This window comes from Dipodomys spectabilis, unplaced genomic scaffold (assembly GCF_019054845.1).
Source record: "Dipodomys spectabilis isolate Male_0828 unplaced genomic scaffold, ASM1905484v1 ptg000641l, whole genome shotgun sequence".
In the NCBI taxonomy this organism is placed as follows: domain Eukaryota; kingdom Metazoa; phylum Chordata; class Mammalia; order Rodentia; family Heteromyidae; genus Dipodomys; species Dipodomys spectabilis.
The window spans coordinates 399632-416821 of NW_024871318.1; the positions used below are offsets into that span (position 1 = coordinate 399632).

The window sequence follows — 17190 nt, forward strand, 5'->3', positions numbered from 1 at the left end:
TGATATTTGTAGTACTTACACGAAAATTTATAGCTCTGTGTGCCTACATCAAGTAATTGGGGAAATCTCAAATGAATATTTTACTTATGTAGCTCAAGCTCCTTGAAAACAGGAAGAAGCCCAAACCCAAAACAATAGACAGAAACAAATAAAAAAATTAAATCAGAAATAACTAAATAAAGACAAAATAAAACATAGAATGAATCAGCAAATCAGCTGGTTTTTTAAATAAATTAACAGACTTGACAGACCCTTACTAAATCTGACTAAGATCTGTCTTGTTCTTACATGCATAGGCTTTCTATGATTTATTTGTTCTACAAGGAATTCTACTTTCTAATCTATGATTTATTTGTTCTACAAGGAACTCTACTTTCTAATCTTTGTGTGATCAACTTTAGTGTCTCTGGTCAGTCTTTCTGACCCTCTCTCTGGAGTCTCATTTCAGTCTGCCTCATAAAAAATATATTATTTATCAGCTAAATGACTTTCAGCTTCTGTTTCTTGCCTGACTTCATGTAGGCTGTGATAGCAGACATGACTGGCTGTGCTTACTGGAGTTTTTGTTTGTTTGTTTGTTTTGTGTGTTTTTTTTTTTTTTAGAGGTCTAGGATTACTATTCAAGATAGTAGCTTCTCTGGGTCCCAGGGATCCCCTGACCTAGAGTCAATAGGTTTTTCTCCTAAAGATACAAAGAAACAGCTGACTAAATTCCTGTTAATTGTCTCAAAATGAGGCAATGTGGCATCCTTGCAAAGCCATCAATAATCCTCTGTAACCACTTATAGAAATGGTCTATCAAGATGGCTTTTCAAGGTTGAGCGTGAAAAATGTTCATTTCCAATTCAGCACCATGAAGCAGATCACATCCCATGGAGCAGACTTTTGGAAGGAAGGTCCCCTTCCTTCCTTCTTTTATGATACATCAAACCATAATATTCTGCAGTTGTGGCCAGCCTGGAGCACATTTTCCCAAGAATATTCTGTAGTGTAAAAGAGGACCAACTGTGAAAATAAAGGTGAAAATACTTGTCTACTACAGACTGATTTATCTTTCTTTTATTTGTTGTTATTTTCATTACTTTAAACACATGGATGAATTATATTGGGATTAGACAAGTGGCAAAGGATTACTGGAATAAACATTCAGTTTACTTTCATATATCCTATATAATGCACTTAACCCTTTATGGAAAATTAAATCTGACTGTAGAAACAATGTCAGAAATATAAAATAAGCCTCAATATGAATAATCTGGCACATATATACCATCATCTACTCAGAAATCCAGTCTCTCTTTAAATATTTATTTGGTACAAAATAATAAAAATTTAATTAATGAATGTGACTTTTAAGTATTATCTGAAATACTCCTCGAGTATATCATTGTATATGTTTTAGATGTCACTTAGACAGGAATTAAAAATGCATGTAAAATTCAAATTTCCACAATTTAAGCTAGATTAGAGGAGTAATACCCTCCTGTATTGTGTGGTGTGAATTTTACTACAATGCTGAACCCTTCCACCTAATACCAGGAGTCATGTGCAATAATTTATTTTTTCATGTTAAGATGAGTGCTAAGTGTAGGATACATTTTGAATTATTACATTAATTTATTAATATTAGTTTCAATTTTTCTTTTCTATATCTGCAGAAAATAAAATTATATATTAAACATTGAATATGAAGTAATCAATAAGTAAACTATTATTAAAATGACATACTATTAAACTGTGATTTGAATTATAGTTCTAACAAATTGTGATGTAAACAACATTTAATAGAATTATGGGTAATGTTTTTTATTTTTTATTTATTTTTTTTTGGGGGGTCCGGTTGTGGGGCCTGAACTCTGGGCCTGGGCGCTGTCCCTCAGCTCTTCAGCTCAAGGCTAGCGTTCTACCACTTGAGCCACAGCGCCACTTCCGGCTTTTTTTTTTTGCTTATGTGGTGCTGAGGAATTGAACCCAGGGCCTCATGCATGCAAGGCAAGCACTCTACCACTGAGCCACCTTCCCAGCCCTATGTTTTTTAAACTTACCACCTTGTTATTGTTTTCTAATTGTGTCATTTGTTATACTTGATCCAAGTCACCCCTTCACCTCAATTGCTTAGTTTTCTATTTTATCTCTATTGGTTTGCTAATTATGCATTTTGTTTTCCCTTTTTAGTGACTGACATGAGGCTGAAAATCTGTATGCTAGTTTATTATTTCTTACGTTAAAGTCAAATTGTTGCTCTCCATAGCTGTTCTACTTTTCTTTGTATAGTACAGAATTTCCCCTAGTCCCACTGACTGTATTGCTGCTCTCATATATTTTATTTTATTTTTTATTTAAATTTTATTGTCAAGGTAATGTACAGAGGGGTTATAGTTACATAATTAAGGTAAGGAATTAATTTCTTTTCTAACTTGTTACCCCTTTACCCATTTTTCTCCCTCTTCCCTCCCAATGCACCTCCCAAGATCCGTTTCCAACCTATTGTTTTGTGAGTATCACTGTTGCATAGGTTCCCCCTTTGTCCTTTGTCTCACTATTTTGTTTTTTTTCCTTCCCCTTCCCCAGTTCAGATCAACATATTTACAATAACCAGGGAATCAAAATCAAATACAGTGACTACAGGGGATAAACCATAGGTGGGGAAAACACAAAAGGATAAAAATAAATCATGTAGTACATTAAGAACAACAACAACAAGAACATGTCTTGGAGTTCATTTCACTTAGAAGCACCCTACATGGTCATATGTACATAGCTATTGAGTTATTCTACTCATCTACTAAGATTATCCTTGATGTACACAATAACGCTCCTATGCCCCAGCAATCCCACTTCTGGGCATTTAACCAGATGATCATAAACAAGGCCACACTAAAGCTACCAGCGCAATTATGTTTATCACAGTAATATTTACCATAGCTAAGATGTGGAATCAACTCTGAAGCCCCTCAGTAGATGAATGGATCAAGAAAATGAGACACACACACTTACATACACACATAGACACACGTATCATGCTTCCATCAGAAAGAAAGATACCACCTCATTTGTAAGGAAATGGAAGGTCTTGGAAAAAACCATATTAAGTGAAATAAACCAGACTTAAAGAAACATAGTTCCCATGGTTTCCCTTATTTGTAATAATTAGTTTACATCAAGGATAATCTCATGTATTTTAATTTGACAGTTTGTTCTATGTTGAGTATGCAACATTATTACAATATTGTTTGTTATCATTTCTGCAAACAGACAGGTATATTGAAAGAATTACATTCATCTTTTCAATTACTAAAAGAAGAACAACTAAAAGAGCAACCCCTACTAGGAAGAACAACTCCTACTTACTTAGCTTCATTCCTATGTAAGGCCACTGTTGTCCCCTGTATCCTCATGTTGTACATTTCAACTCTATACCTCATACTGTATATCTAGTATCTTCTACATTGTGAACTAAATGCCCCAGAATTTCCAATTTGCTTTACTTTAAAAAAAATCTGTCTTAATATTTGAGTTTGTGTGTGTGTGTGTGTGTGTGTGTGTGTATGTGTGTGTGTTTACAAAGATCAGAACACAACATTTTTATTCATTTCGAATACATCTTTCAGGTCATTGTCAGTTGTGGCTAATGGGAGCAGTCTCTTGTTATTTTAAAGATGAAACAGAAAAAGATATTTGTGCATGTACCACAGTTGCTTTATTAGTCTGTAGTTGAACACTAAACATTGACTTATATCTTGGCTGCTCTTGTGAATAATGTGAATAACAATGAACTACAGATATATTTATGAGGTACGCAGAGAGAAATAATCACATGATTGGTGGATCAGATGATATCTCAACTTTGGATTTCTTTAGAAACTTGCATACTACTTTCTACAACGAGAATACTAAACTGTTTTTTGACCAATAGTGTAGAAAATTTCCTTTTCTCCACACTCTCACCAACATTATTACCGTTTATTCAAAGGTAATAAAGGGCAGGTTTTTACTATCTGCAGTACCCTAGACTGGCCTTAGAATTAAATCCAACCTCTTAAATGCTTGGAATTACAAGCCTTTACCACCATAACTGGATCCATTGATTTTTTGATGAGTTATAATAGTTATGAAGTTGTTTCATAGTAATTTTAAATTATATTTCTCTAATGACTTCTGCTCAAAAAGCATTAAGGCAGCATAGAAGTTGTATTAAACACAACTTTGTAAACCCACAGGCAATTTTCAGGGCTTATGGAGAACATGTCTATTCAGAACTTTTGTCCATTTTTAATCCAGGTTCTGGTTAGTCTCATCTTTAATCTCGCTAAATCAGATCAATAATTAATTCAAGGTAGTAGAAAATAAAAAAAATGAAGCAACTCTTAACATTTTTCAGTTTTCAATAACATGGTATTGCTTACATCATTTTCTGTTAAAAATTGACACTATATAACTCAATTTAGTTAGACCTGTTACAGGGCTGTAGTTTATTTATTTTACATTGATTGTTCTTTCCAAAGCCTGTTTGTCTAATTTCCCTTGGTTTCTTTCAGTCTCAAGTAGCTCAGATTTCAAACTGAAGAACAAATGGAAGGAAGCAAACAACAACAACAAAAAACTACAGTTCCTCTCATCCGATGATGCCTGTATAAGAATGAAGAAAGAGTTTATCCTTTTAAGGAGCTATGATAGGACAACAAAAAAGAATTTATTCTTCTATGACTTCTTTATCTTTGCGATGTAACTTAAATGTTGTAAAACACAAAATACTGCTCAGATACTTTTATGTTTTATCAGTTTTGCACATTTTCATATGGATTTCACCTCAGTCTACAATATTCCTTCATCATTCTGTCCCTGATATTTTTACACTATCAAGACATAACATAACCAGTTTGATTTACAGCATGAGAAGTTATCCACCTGGCTTCCTTGGAAGCAGAGCATGATCAATAGATATTACTTCTAGTTGCTCACTACATGTAATAGTTTCTGTACTACTTATGACGTTCTATTTAGTATTTATAAAAGATTGCTGGCTAAACTCAGCTCATTCCTAGAAGTTTATTTTAAGTATTTCACAAGTTTTATTCCCTTAATTGTTAAGATAACATTTGCTATAATGTTAATGTTATTTTAGTGTTTGGAAAAATTGTAATTAAATGCAGTAAGTGTACGGCCTAAAGACACACACAGTGGGGAAAGAAATGAGTCAAAGTTTCCGAAAGTCTTTCAGCAATACACAAAAGGTAGATAAAATCTCTCCATTCTATTACACTCTCAATTCAATATTCATATTGTCCAAGAAATAATAGCATAGTAAATACTGCCCATGGTGATTGTTTTCTATCACATTTGTCTTCAATACAGATTGTGTTGGTGACACTGGGTTATCATGCACAGAACTGAGCTTATACATTGAGGTCCAAAGAGAGGCAAATTTCTTCTGTCCCACAATTCCAGTATCCTCTTTAAAAAGTACTAAAACTTTTAAATATCATCACCTACTGTCTTATAAGTATCCAAAAAGAAAAAAAAATCATAAATAATCACTCCAAAATGCTTTAAAATTGGAGATGCTAAAACATGCACTCTGAAGTAAATTTTCTTCTACTTTTAACGTTATTCTGAAAGCTTTTGCTGGTTTGTCACACCTGTAATCCTAACTACTATGGATATCTACTCAGGAGCCTGAGATCTGTGGATAGCAGTTGGAAGCCAATCAGGGCAAAATAAATTCAGGAGATTATTTTTCAAAAAATTTAATGAACTAGCATAGGGCCAAGAATGGAGATGTAGCTCATTTAGTAGCTCATCAATCTAGAGAAAAAAGGCCCAGCAAGACCTTGAAGCCCTGATTTCAAACACTGAGCACTTCAACACACATTCAAGTACTTGAGCACATGCGTGCATTCACCCACATGTGTATTCAAAATGCCTTCATATCGGAGTTTTGCATGAATTCCTTTGCTAACGATATTATATGAGTAAAATAAAGGAAATAAACTCTTCCATCTCAGAACATTTTTATACGTTCTTATTGTAAAAATACTGTACATAGGGGTAACACTTACATGAGCAAGGTAATGAGTACATTCCCTAACAAGCATTGTTACCTCCTCCTTTATTGTTCCCCTACATCCCTTCCCTCCCACCTCCACAAGTCCATTAACCTCCTCCCTTTCCCGGCCTCAATTGTAAAGTTCACTTTACAACATAGTGTCTTGTGCATCTCATTGTTACAATGGGTATAACTGTATCCCTATTTAATCATTTTGGTTTTTTTTTCCTTCCCATCACCAAATTAGAGGAGAGTATATACAAGATGTAGGCGCACCAACTTCAAATACAGTGAAAACAGGTGTTATAGCATGGGGGACGAACATACAAAGAAACAAAAAAAAACACACTGCACGTTACAAGTACATGAGAAACAATAGCAAGAAAAAAAAAACCACTTGTGTCCCTAACATGGGTTTCATTTCCCTTAACATAATCTTATCTGGTGATATACACATAACTTTTGGCCTTTTCTGCTTATCCTAGACATACATTAGTTATTGAAAATTAGAGAAACCATGGGACCTAAGTTTCTTTGGACTTGGCTTACTTCAATTAATAATTTTTTTTCCAAGTCTTTCCATTTCCTAAAAAATTGGGCGATGGAATGCTTCAGGAATTTGCCTGTCATCCTTGCGCAGTGGCCATGCTAATCTTCTCTGTATCATTCCAATGTTAGTGTATGTGATGCAGAATTGTGCACAGAACATTTTTATATATAAATTATAATTGATTTTCTTTAACTAGACAATTCAACAAAAAGTAAGTTTAAAAGAATTTTCGTGAAATTTTAGAACCATGTACTTCTTACATAAGTACACATTTAAGAATAAAGTCAAGATTGACATGTCAAAAACAAAATAATTCCAGATATTTGTTGTTCAAGAGATGTGTAGGAGGAGGAATTCAATTATTCTATACAAGGGACCTGCCATAATGAACACTGCAGCAAGTGTTAAGGTTTGTTAAAAGTTTTAATGTTTTCAATATATTTAATTTTGGGAATTTGCTTATATATGCCAAAAAGTGGGACTGTTTGGCAGGTCATAATACTTTTCTATAAAGTATTTAAGATTTATGGTAGCAGATAAGTACTACTAAGTATGTACATTTCAGATTTTATAGAAAGTTTAGTAATGAGAAGTTGCAAAGTCTTTGTGTAAAGGAGCAGAATAAAGAGTTGACTATGTTAACTACCCAGTTTCTGTTAAAAGTGTAGGCCTTCCTTACTTCATATGTTAATGAGGAACAAATGATGATATAAGCCATATACAAATTATGAGATGAACTATAAATAGTAATCTTAGTGGGTGTCTTTATATAAAATTCTTGTGGAACATCATAATCTTAGCCAGTGTTAAATGTAAAGAAATATGACAATAATAAAATCTAATTTGTAGTACACTTCAAATACTGAAAACACTGGTAATTGTTTTGTTTTTTATTTTATTATTCATTAATATTTCATAATTGGTTTTCTTTATTTTTAGCATTGTTTTCCTTGTTGTAATATAATACAACTTTTTGTAAGTTGTCATTAGGAAGTACTTTGAGAAGGTTACTGGGATGGCCACACCATTTTTTATAGGTGTATGTGAATTTATAAAGAGGAAACTTAGAACAAAATATGTATTTAAAAAATGATCAAGTGGAGTCTGATTCAAGAGTGTTAATGTATGTCCTCACTTAAAATATTAGCCCTAGGCTCAAGGAGAGTTATTACAGAGTTGAGGGCACAAAAGTGAGAGACTGTGTTTTGTTTTGTTTTTTATTTTTATTTTGTTGGTCATGGGGTTTGAACTCTGGGGCCTGGTGCTGTCCCTCAGCTCAAGGTTAGTGATACCACTTGAGCCACAGCACCACTTCCATCTTTTTCTGCTTATGTGATGCTGAGAAATCAAACCCAAGGCCTCATGCATGCAAGGCAGGCACTCTACCATTGAGCCACTTCCCAGTACCTGAGAGACTGGGTTTTATAAAATCATCTAAACAACATTTGCTTTCTGCTTTGGGTTATATAATGAAATATATGAGTATCTTTTTTATGTTTTTGTGCATTGTCATACTTCTAAATTTATACTAACTTCACCACTTTATCCTTGTCAAAGTCATGAAATATCTCTGAGAGTTTGCTTCTGTGAAGATTGTTTTTGCATTTATAATTTCTTCTGAGTCATTTTTTTAAACAAAATCACTTTATATTTCATGTTGATGGGTATTTACACAGAGACAGGAATATAGAGGATTTAGTTTACCAAATGAACATTAAAATTAGTGCTCAAAAATAAAAATCAGCCTTAACACATATTTTCATATCTTTCCCTACAATGTATGAGGGAGGCATTTTAGCTCCAATTTTCTTGGGATTCCTAGGTTTACAATTCTTAAATCACAGAGACATGCTGTAATGGGAGTAAGATTTTTTGGTACACTTTGCCCTTCAGTCTGTGTTTCTTGTTCCTCCCTTTTCTCAACTCCATTATCAGAGATTTTTCTCAGAGATGACTCCATCTCCAACTTTTCACTCTTCCTAGCTGGACAAATGAATTTGCAGATCAAGACTCTTAGACAGAAAGAATTTAAGAGCCTGAATCTAAGACACTTCTCTCATACACCATCCCTACAAAGACACAAGTACCAAAAGAGGATACATAGTTTCATTTTTTTCTACCAAGGCCAATGCATGAGGTTGCTTGCTTCTGAGGGTGCCTGTTTGTGGCTCTTACTTATGTTGCAGATTAACTTTATACCTAGTTCCATTATCAGCTACCAAGGATGGCATGTTTAGGCCATCCAGGAGGTTGGCTCAACAGGGCGGCTGGATGTGTGTCCTATGAGGGGTTCCTAAGATCCCTCATGAATGGCACAGAAGATCTGTGTTGGAAAAACCGGGGGCAATTAAGGTATTCTACAAACACCATCTCAGCAAGGCAAAGTTTACTCCTGCAGAAAGCATGCTGTCGCATGTCGAAGTTGAATAAGCACACTGGATAGGCAGCCCACCACTGGTTCCCATAAATTTGAGCTTTGGTATCATCTTTTATGATGGCTCAAACTTTTGACTCCTTTCAAACTAGTCAAAAGTTTTAATATTCAACCAAATCTGAACACCTGGCCATATGAAAAATAAACAACTTTTACCCAGTTGTTGTTCTACTACTGTTGCCATGCCTCTAGCCCCTAGCACTTCTCTAAAATAGCATTGGTAAGGTTTTGACTACCTTTACAAGGGCAATGCTTATATCAGTCAAGCACTTCAAGATTTAACTTCTATAATTCTCCCATCTGATTTTGTTTCTTTTCTTCCAAACAATAATCATTGACTTTCCTATTCAGCAGTATCCAATAAGATATTTTGATTTAAAAAAGGGTTTGATTAAGGCAGTTTTACAGTCAGTCACAGAAAAAAAACCTGTTATAGAAGAGATAAAGCACACATTACTATGAAAACAATTACTAAAGAGGTAAATATTGACACCATGACTTATTGTTGAAATGCTTGTTCTATCATCAAACTTGTAAAAGAATCTGCCACCACACACAGACACACAACCTTTTTTATAAGTGACTGGGAGCTGGACTTGGGCTTGATCTCATGCTGTGGGCATTGTCCCAGAGCAGTTTTACTCAAGGCTACCACATTAGCCACAACTCCAGTAGTATCTTTTTTTGCACCTTTATTGGAAATAAAAGTCTCATCTTTCCTGTCTGGGTTGGCTTCAAACACAAAATTCAGTCAACTGAGCATTTAGGATTATACTCAGGATCATTTCAGTTTTTAGGTAATTTGTTTCCAGTATTCAATCCTTGTAAGTTTTTCTGTATCATTGGCCTCCAACCACCACACAGATTACCTTTGAAGTATATTTATTCTTTTATTTTTATATATTTATTTTAAAAATACTGTACAGAGGGTTAGTTACATGAGCAAAGTAAAGCATACATTTTCTATCAAGCATTGTTACCTCCTCCTTTATATGTCCCCTACCATCCCTAACCTCTTAGCTTCAAAACTACCCTATACACTCCCCCCGAACCCCGCCTAAATTGTAAAGTTTGTTTTTCAACAGTGTCTTGTGCATCTCATTGTTACAATGGGTCAACCTGTATTCCCATTTAAGTATTCTGTTTTTTCCCTTTCCTCCCCAAACTAGAGAAGTGTATATACAAGATGGAGGACACCAACATCAAAAACATTGGAAACAGGGGTTATGCTGTTTTTTGGGGGGACAGCATACAAAGAAACAAAAATCACATGGAACATTATAAATATGTTAGAAACAATAACAAGAAATGACAAAAAACACTTGTGCCCCTATGGTGGGGTTCATTTCACTTATCACCATCTTATCTGTTCAAGTACTATATTTAGACCAAATTTTTCCCATTCAATCCTACCAGTGGCTCCTAGTTACTTTTACATGGTGGCATTTCCAGTAAACAAATCCAGCTGATAAATAAAAGCACCTATTGGAATAATTCGATTATGGAGGTCATAGATGGTGGAGATCAACAGAATAAAACTAATTTAAGCTGCTGTTTCTGGTTTCTAGCTTGAAGCTCTTTAAGCTCCTAAGTAAATATGAAATTTGTAAATATGTAGTTTGTATTTGCAAATATGAAGTTTGAATGACCCACTAGCTAAGAAGTCTCTTCTTACTTAATTTAAGGTGTTTGAGAATGGTCAGGTATGGATTGGCCAATGGAACCAAAGCACAGATTCCACTCCAGTTGGCCAGTAACATCTCCAATAGTGGTCTCCTGGAATACCACCAGACATTTTCCCTGGCTATGATTTGTACTTACTGTTCATCTTCACTACATCCAGATAAGTTTCCCAGAAATGTTCAATTTTCCCCAGGTAGTTGATCTAGAAAGAATGGAGCTGATCAGTTTCAAGGGTTTTTGAAATAGACTCTTGCTTCTGAGAAGAGAAACAAGGTGTTCCAAGTTGTCTCGGATCACATTTTGCTGACCTATCATGAATTTCATGCACATGGGGCCTGGGCTCTATGACAGCACAAATAGAACCTCTTGTGTGGCCTCCCTGCAACACAGTAATAGCAGTACTCCGTATGTGGACAGAATCACCCTAGTATTTCCTCACTTATTCAGTCTCAATTTGAATCTGGGTAAACTCAAAATTGGAAGACATACACAAAGTGTCTGCTCCAAGATTGAATTTGCAATCATATCATAAGATTAAGTAGAGGGTCCATTGAGGCCCTGGAACTAAGCATGATCACTTTAAGGGCATTAAGAGTGTTTGGATTTCCCCAAGTAGGATGTTTTCACAAGTCAAACATTAGACATTTATCTGGACATTATGAAACTGAATCATATTTTGACCAATTTTTTCATTAACACCCTCATTACTAGATGGCAATGCCCCTGCCCACTAAAAGGGAAACTTGCATTCTTGTTAGATAGAAACGCCCAAAACTCCTTCCCTCTTGGTAGGAAACCCTTCCTCCCTCTTGGTAGAAAACGCTTTAGGTGTAGCTTGCCTTTGTTTTTTTTTTGTTTGTTTGTTTTGTTTTTTGGTCGGTCTTGGAACTGAACTCTTTGCCTGGGTGTTGTCCCTCAGCTCTTCAGCTCAAGGCTAGTCCTCTACCACTTGAGCCACAACACCACTTCCAGTTTTCTGAGTGGTTTATTGGTGATAAGAGTGTCACAGAATTTACCTGCCTTGCCTAGCTTTGAATGACCATCCTCAGATCTTAGCCTTCAGAGTAGCTAGGATTACATGTGTGAGCCACCGGTGCCCATATTATTTTTTCTGTTTTCTTTTCTTTGTTCTTGGATTTGTCGGTTGTGAGGCCTGAAATTTGGGCCAGGACACTGTCCCTCAGCTCTTCAGCTTAAGGATAGCTCTCTACCACTTGAGCCACAGTGCTTTTTCTGCTTACATGGTGCTGAGGTTTTGAACCCAGGGGTTCATGCATGCAAGACAAGCACTCTACTGCTAAACCACCTTCCCAGCTCTTCGTCTGAGTTTTTAGTTAACTCACTTGCCAATGTTCAAACCTTCTAAGGTCTTTGTGCAGGGGCTGGGAAGGTGGTTCAGTGGTAGAGTGCTTGCCTTGCATGCCTGAGGCCCTGGGTTCGATTCCTCAGCACCAAATAAGCAAAAAAGAAAAAAGCTGGAAGTGGCACTGTGGCTCAAGTGGTAGAGCACTAGCCTTGAGCTGAAGAACTGAGGGACAGTGCCCAGGCCCAGAGTTTAGGCTCCATGACCGGACTCTCCCTTCTCCCCCACCAAATAAGGTCTTTGTGCAGCTTTCGTCTCCAATCACCACAGAAGCTCTTCCCTTGTCAGATAATGTTTCTAGAGCTAATTTTCCCATGCCATCCTACTAAAGCATTTAGTTTATGGGTTACATTTTTTTTTAGTATAATTAACAAACCTCTTTTTATTTTATTCTACTCTATATTTTATTTTTGCCAGTCCTGGGGCTCCCTGAGCTTCTTTTGCTCAAGGCTTACACTCTACCAGTTGAACCACAGTGCTATTTCCAGCCTTTTCTGTTTATGTGATTCTGAGGAATAAAACCCAGGGCTTCATGCATGCTGGACAAACAAAGCCATATTCCCAACCCCCAAAATATTTTATTTATACTAATCATAAGAATAAAATTTATTCATAAGGTGCTGTCTGGTTTCAGGCTTTGAACTTTTTGGAAACTTTGGAGGGGGGGGATCCTGAAAACCACCTAAGTAATTAGGAAATACGAATGACCCTCTAGGGAAGGGGTCTCTCCTAACTAGTATAAAATGTTTGAGAATGGACAGGTGGATGAAATGCTATGGTGAAAGGGATGGTCAATTGAACCAAAGTACAGGTTCTACTCTAGTTTTCCAGGAAGGTCTACAACACTGGTCCTCCACAATACCATTAGACATCTCCCCTGGCTATATTTACTGATTACTGCTCATCTCTTCAAGGTTTGGATTTCAGTGCATCTTGATAAGTTTCCCAGATATGCCAATCATCCCTCCCGATACCTACAGAAGCAAGGGGTATAGTTGGCTTGGGAAAAGAGGGTTTTTGTCTTAGATCCATACTCTTGTGAACAGCAACAGTAGGGTCTTACAAGTTTCTCCAGGCCATGTTTGACTGACAGATCATGCACTCCATGCTCTTAGGGATCTGAGGTTCATCATAGTAGGAAGTGGACCACGTGTTTTTCTGGTTTCTGTGCCACAGAATCTTAATGGTGGTCAGAATATTTAACCCATTTCACTCAAGCATTATTTTCTTGGTCATAAGACTTGAGCTGAAGGGATCAGGGACAGCACCCAGGCCCAGAGTTCAAGGCAAAAACCCTACTACTTGAGCCACAGCACCACTTCCAGTTGCTGGTAGTTAATTGGAGATAAGAGTGTCAAGGAATTTCCTGCCTGGGCTGGTTTTGAACTCTAATTCTCAGATCCTGAGTAGCTACGATTGCAGGTGCAAGCCACTGGCACCTGGCTTTTGACTTGAATTTTAAGTCTACCCAGAGAGTCTGCTTCTGAAACTAAGGTTCAATGCCATACATCCTTGGATCAGCTAGATGATCAATCCAGGCTTCAGAGTCAAAGTGGACAGCTGAGCGAGTTTAGTGAGTAGGACTTTTTTGAGTTCCCCTTTCAGGATATAATATTTAAAACACACACATGCAAGCACATATTCATAACAAGTTTTTGTTTGGACAAGTGCACATTATGGAACTCCATAATGAAAATCATCCATTCTTTAATAGTGTTCTCAGACCTTTGTCAACATTCTCCCAATGGATTATTAGAAGCACGTCCTTAGATCATTTTCCTTGGGTTCCTTAGGCCTAGAATTCTTATTCCCCATTTTAGCAGATCTCTTGTGATTTCAGTTTTTGGTGCACTTAAACCTCCCTATTGTAAGTTTCTTGTGCACCCTTCTCATATTTGATGCTCCCGTTACTGGAGATTTCTCAACAATGGATTCCTCCAGCTCCCCCATTTTTATTCTTGGGCCAGAGAATGAAAACACATATTGAGACTCAAGTTCTCTTTGTGCCTAAGACACACTCAGCCCATAAAAATCCCCAACCAACCAGGTAGTATGCTCTAGTCCAATTTTTCCTCTCATGGCTTATGCATGAGATTACTTTTTATTGAGGTGTTTCCTTGGGCCCTTTCCTGAAATTGCTGATAAACTTTCCATCCTTTATCACAACAGATGGTGTTTAACCCAATCTTAAGCTATCTCAACAAGTCAGGATGTGTCTCCTCCTGAGGGTCTCCCTACATCCCCCTTGCATAACATGGATGCTGGATTAGTCCCCACATTGTTGGGAATACTCCCCTACTGTAATCCAATATCCCAAGAAAGACCACCAAGTTGAAAGGAACTTAGCATGGCAAAGTTTAGTTCTGTTAAAGGGCATGTTATTGACAGGAAGCAACCACTCTGAGTAGGAAGTCTGCCCAGGTTATACCCCTAATGAGTTACTACTTCTGGTATTGATCACAAGTTGTGTTCACAGTCTTGCTCTATTGGCTCTTTTGAAGCTCAGCTGATTATTTTGAAAGGGGTTAATAGTTTCAGAGCAATTCACTAGACCAGGACAACCAGGCCATAAATTGTTAGAAAATTCTTACTCAGCTTGTGCTTTATGAGTTAAACTATTCCTCAAGTCCTTAGAACTATTTTAGTAACAAGAAATACTTTAGTTATATAGCTTTTTGGAAGATAATTATGCTTAGTCAATGCTTTCCCTCAATCAATCATTTTCAGAGAAAATGATTATTCTAACTCCTACACAGTCTATTCCCAGAAAGAATTTATTATAAGCAGCTTCCTTTTTGGAATGGAAACTTATGAGCTTCCAGGTGCAAACACCTTATTTGCATATTGTCTTGATTCCCTTAGGCAAATTCGCCTCAGCAAGTGATTATGAAACCAACAGCTATGTGTGGCTGCTTCATTATAAAGAACCTGTCTTGTTCTTGTGCTCCTACTGCTAATAGAAAGAGGAAAGTCTGCTTTCTGGAAGCACATATCTATGGACTTAAGCACGCTTACTGAACCCTGAGCACAGAGCACAGTTTGAGCTGCAGCATTTCAGAGCCATAGATGAATCAGTCAGATACCAGCTGCTGGGCTGACCACAGGGCACAATTCTGATGCCACATTTCTGAGGCAAAGCAGTTCTAAGCTGCCAAGACACTATGGTAAGAAGAATCCTGAGGGGGAATTCTTGGTGGGAAGGAGAATGTGAAAGTTTGGATTTAGGTTTTAGAAAATGCAAGCCACTTTCTGAATTGCTTGAGGCAGTGAGCAGATCATCATATTTTCTAGCCCTCTAGATGCAGAGTATGAGAACACTTCCCACATCTCACATTCTATCCCTCCTGCCTAGCAGTCTTCAATTCCTTCTTACAGGAGTTAAGCAATTTTTAAGAAAGCAAAATTCAGCGAACTTGATCTAGCTTGTGAATAAAACATAGCCTCTGGCTTTAGAATAGATCAATTTCTATCTCAGAATAAGAGGAAGAAAATAAACCACATTATAGAGAATTAACACTTTGCTGCATTAACTTTTCATTTATTAGATTCATACAAGAAAAAAGAAGAAATCTGAGAATTTCTGGAACCTTTGCTAGCCTAATATCAGGTTCTTGTTGTTTTTTATTTGTTTGTTTGTTTTGTTTTTTTCCTAATACTTTAGAGATTCTAGTTAGAAGAATTGAGAAAATGCAAACATTAGCCTGGTTCAGATTAATCTGAAAACACAGCACCTAAGTTATCAAATTCTAAATCTAGTCTCAAAGCTGAAGGTCAAGGCTTCCCTCCCCGCAACATCTTCAGAATAGCAGTATTGTCTGTGTATCGGGTTTGTTTTCTTTAAAGAATTAGAGAGCAGAACAGTTTTTAAAGCAGTTTTTCTTCAAAGCGAAAAGAGAGCAGTGCAACAGTCTCTTCCTCAAAACAAAAACAGAGCAGTGAAACAGACTCCCTAGCGAAAAGAGAGACATAGTGTCTCATAATTGGTTTCCTAGTCTCAGAGCATGAGTATGGAATTTTTCCTTATTGGATGCCCCTTCTCAGAGCATAAGCACAGAAAACACTTTTGATTGGATGGGAAGTAGAGAGACACTCCCCAGACCATAGTCAGAAAAAGCCATGTGTTAGCACCTAAAGCTTCATGGGAAAAGGGTGTGTATTTTTTGCTGCATCATTCATCCCCACCATGTTGGAACCAGTTCCAACCATTACTTTTTATCCATAACTACCCAGATGAAGTGGTTTAACTCCCTTTGAGTGGCACATAACCACTTGTTACTCACTGGGCACTGTACATTGTGATGTCCCATCAACACTATGTTGACAGAGAAATTGGATGTCTAAATTGCTGTTTTGAAGAAGCAAAGCCCTCTGACTTAAATTTGCACACTTAACTTAAAATTTATTGTCTTTTTTCAACTATATTAGCATTACCTACTTAAATAAGTGGATTTTTCATTTTGATATATCCACATAGGCATACAATGTACCATGATTATGCTTAACCCCTTCATAATTCTCTCCCAGGTTTTATTAATCATTTTAAGCATACAACATTGTAGTAATAAGTACATTTACAATATTGTACAATCTCAATGTCCACATTCTTTACATCCTCCAAGATTCAAATTCTTTATTTATTAAAACAATTTTCCACTCTCCTCTGCTTCAAGTTATACATCAAGTAAGTTTTGCTTCCTGTCTCTATCAATTAGACTGTTCTATGTAACTACTCTTATAAGTTGAATCATGTAATATTTGATCTTTTTTTGACTGGCTTATTTCACTTAGCAGTATTCCAAAGGTTCAATCATAATATAGGATATGTCACAACATAATTCTTTTTTTTTGGGGGGGGGTCTGGTCGTGGGGCCTGAACTCTGGGCCTGGGCACTGTCCCTCAGCTTTTCAGCTCAAGGCTAGCACTCTACCACTTGAGCCACAGCGCCACTTCTAGCTTTTTTCTTTTTGCTTATGTGGTGCTGAGGAATCAAACCCAGAACCTCATGCATGCAAGGCAAGCGCTCTACCACTGAGCCACCTTCCCAGCCCCATAATTCTTTTTGAAGTTGAAATAATATACCACTGTATGTATAAACCACATTTGCTTTAGCTAT

At 36.6% G+C, this 17190-nt stretch overlaps 1 pseudogene; it reads right to left on the reverse strand.

Moving 5' to 3' along the window:
* Nucleotides 1-6635: 6635 nt before the first annotated feature.
* LOC122101220 lies at nt 6636-6748 on the reverse strand (annotated as a pseudogene).
* Between the last annotated feature and the right edge of the window lie 10442 nt (nt 6749-17190).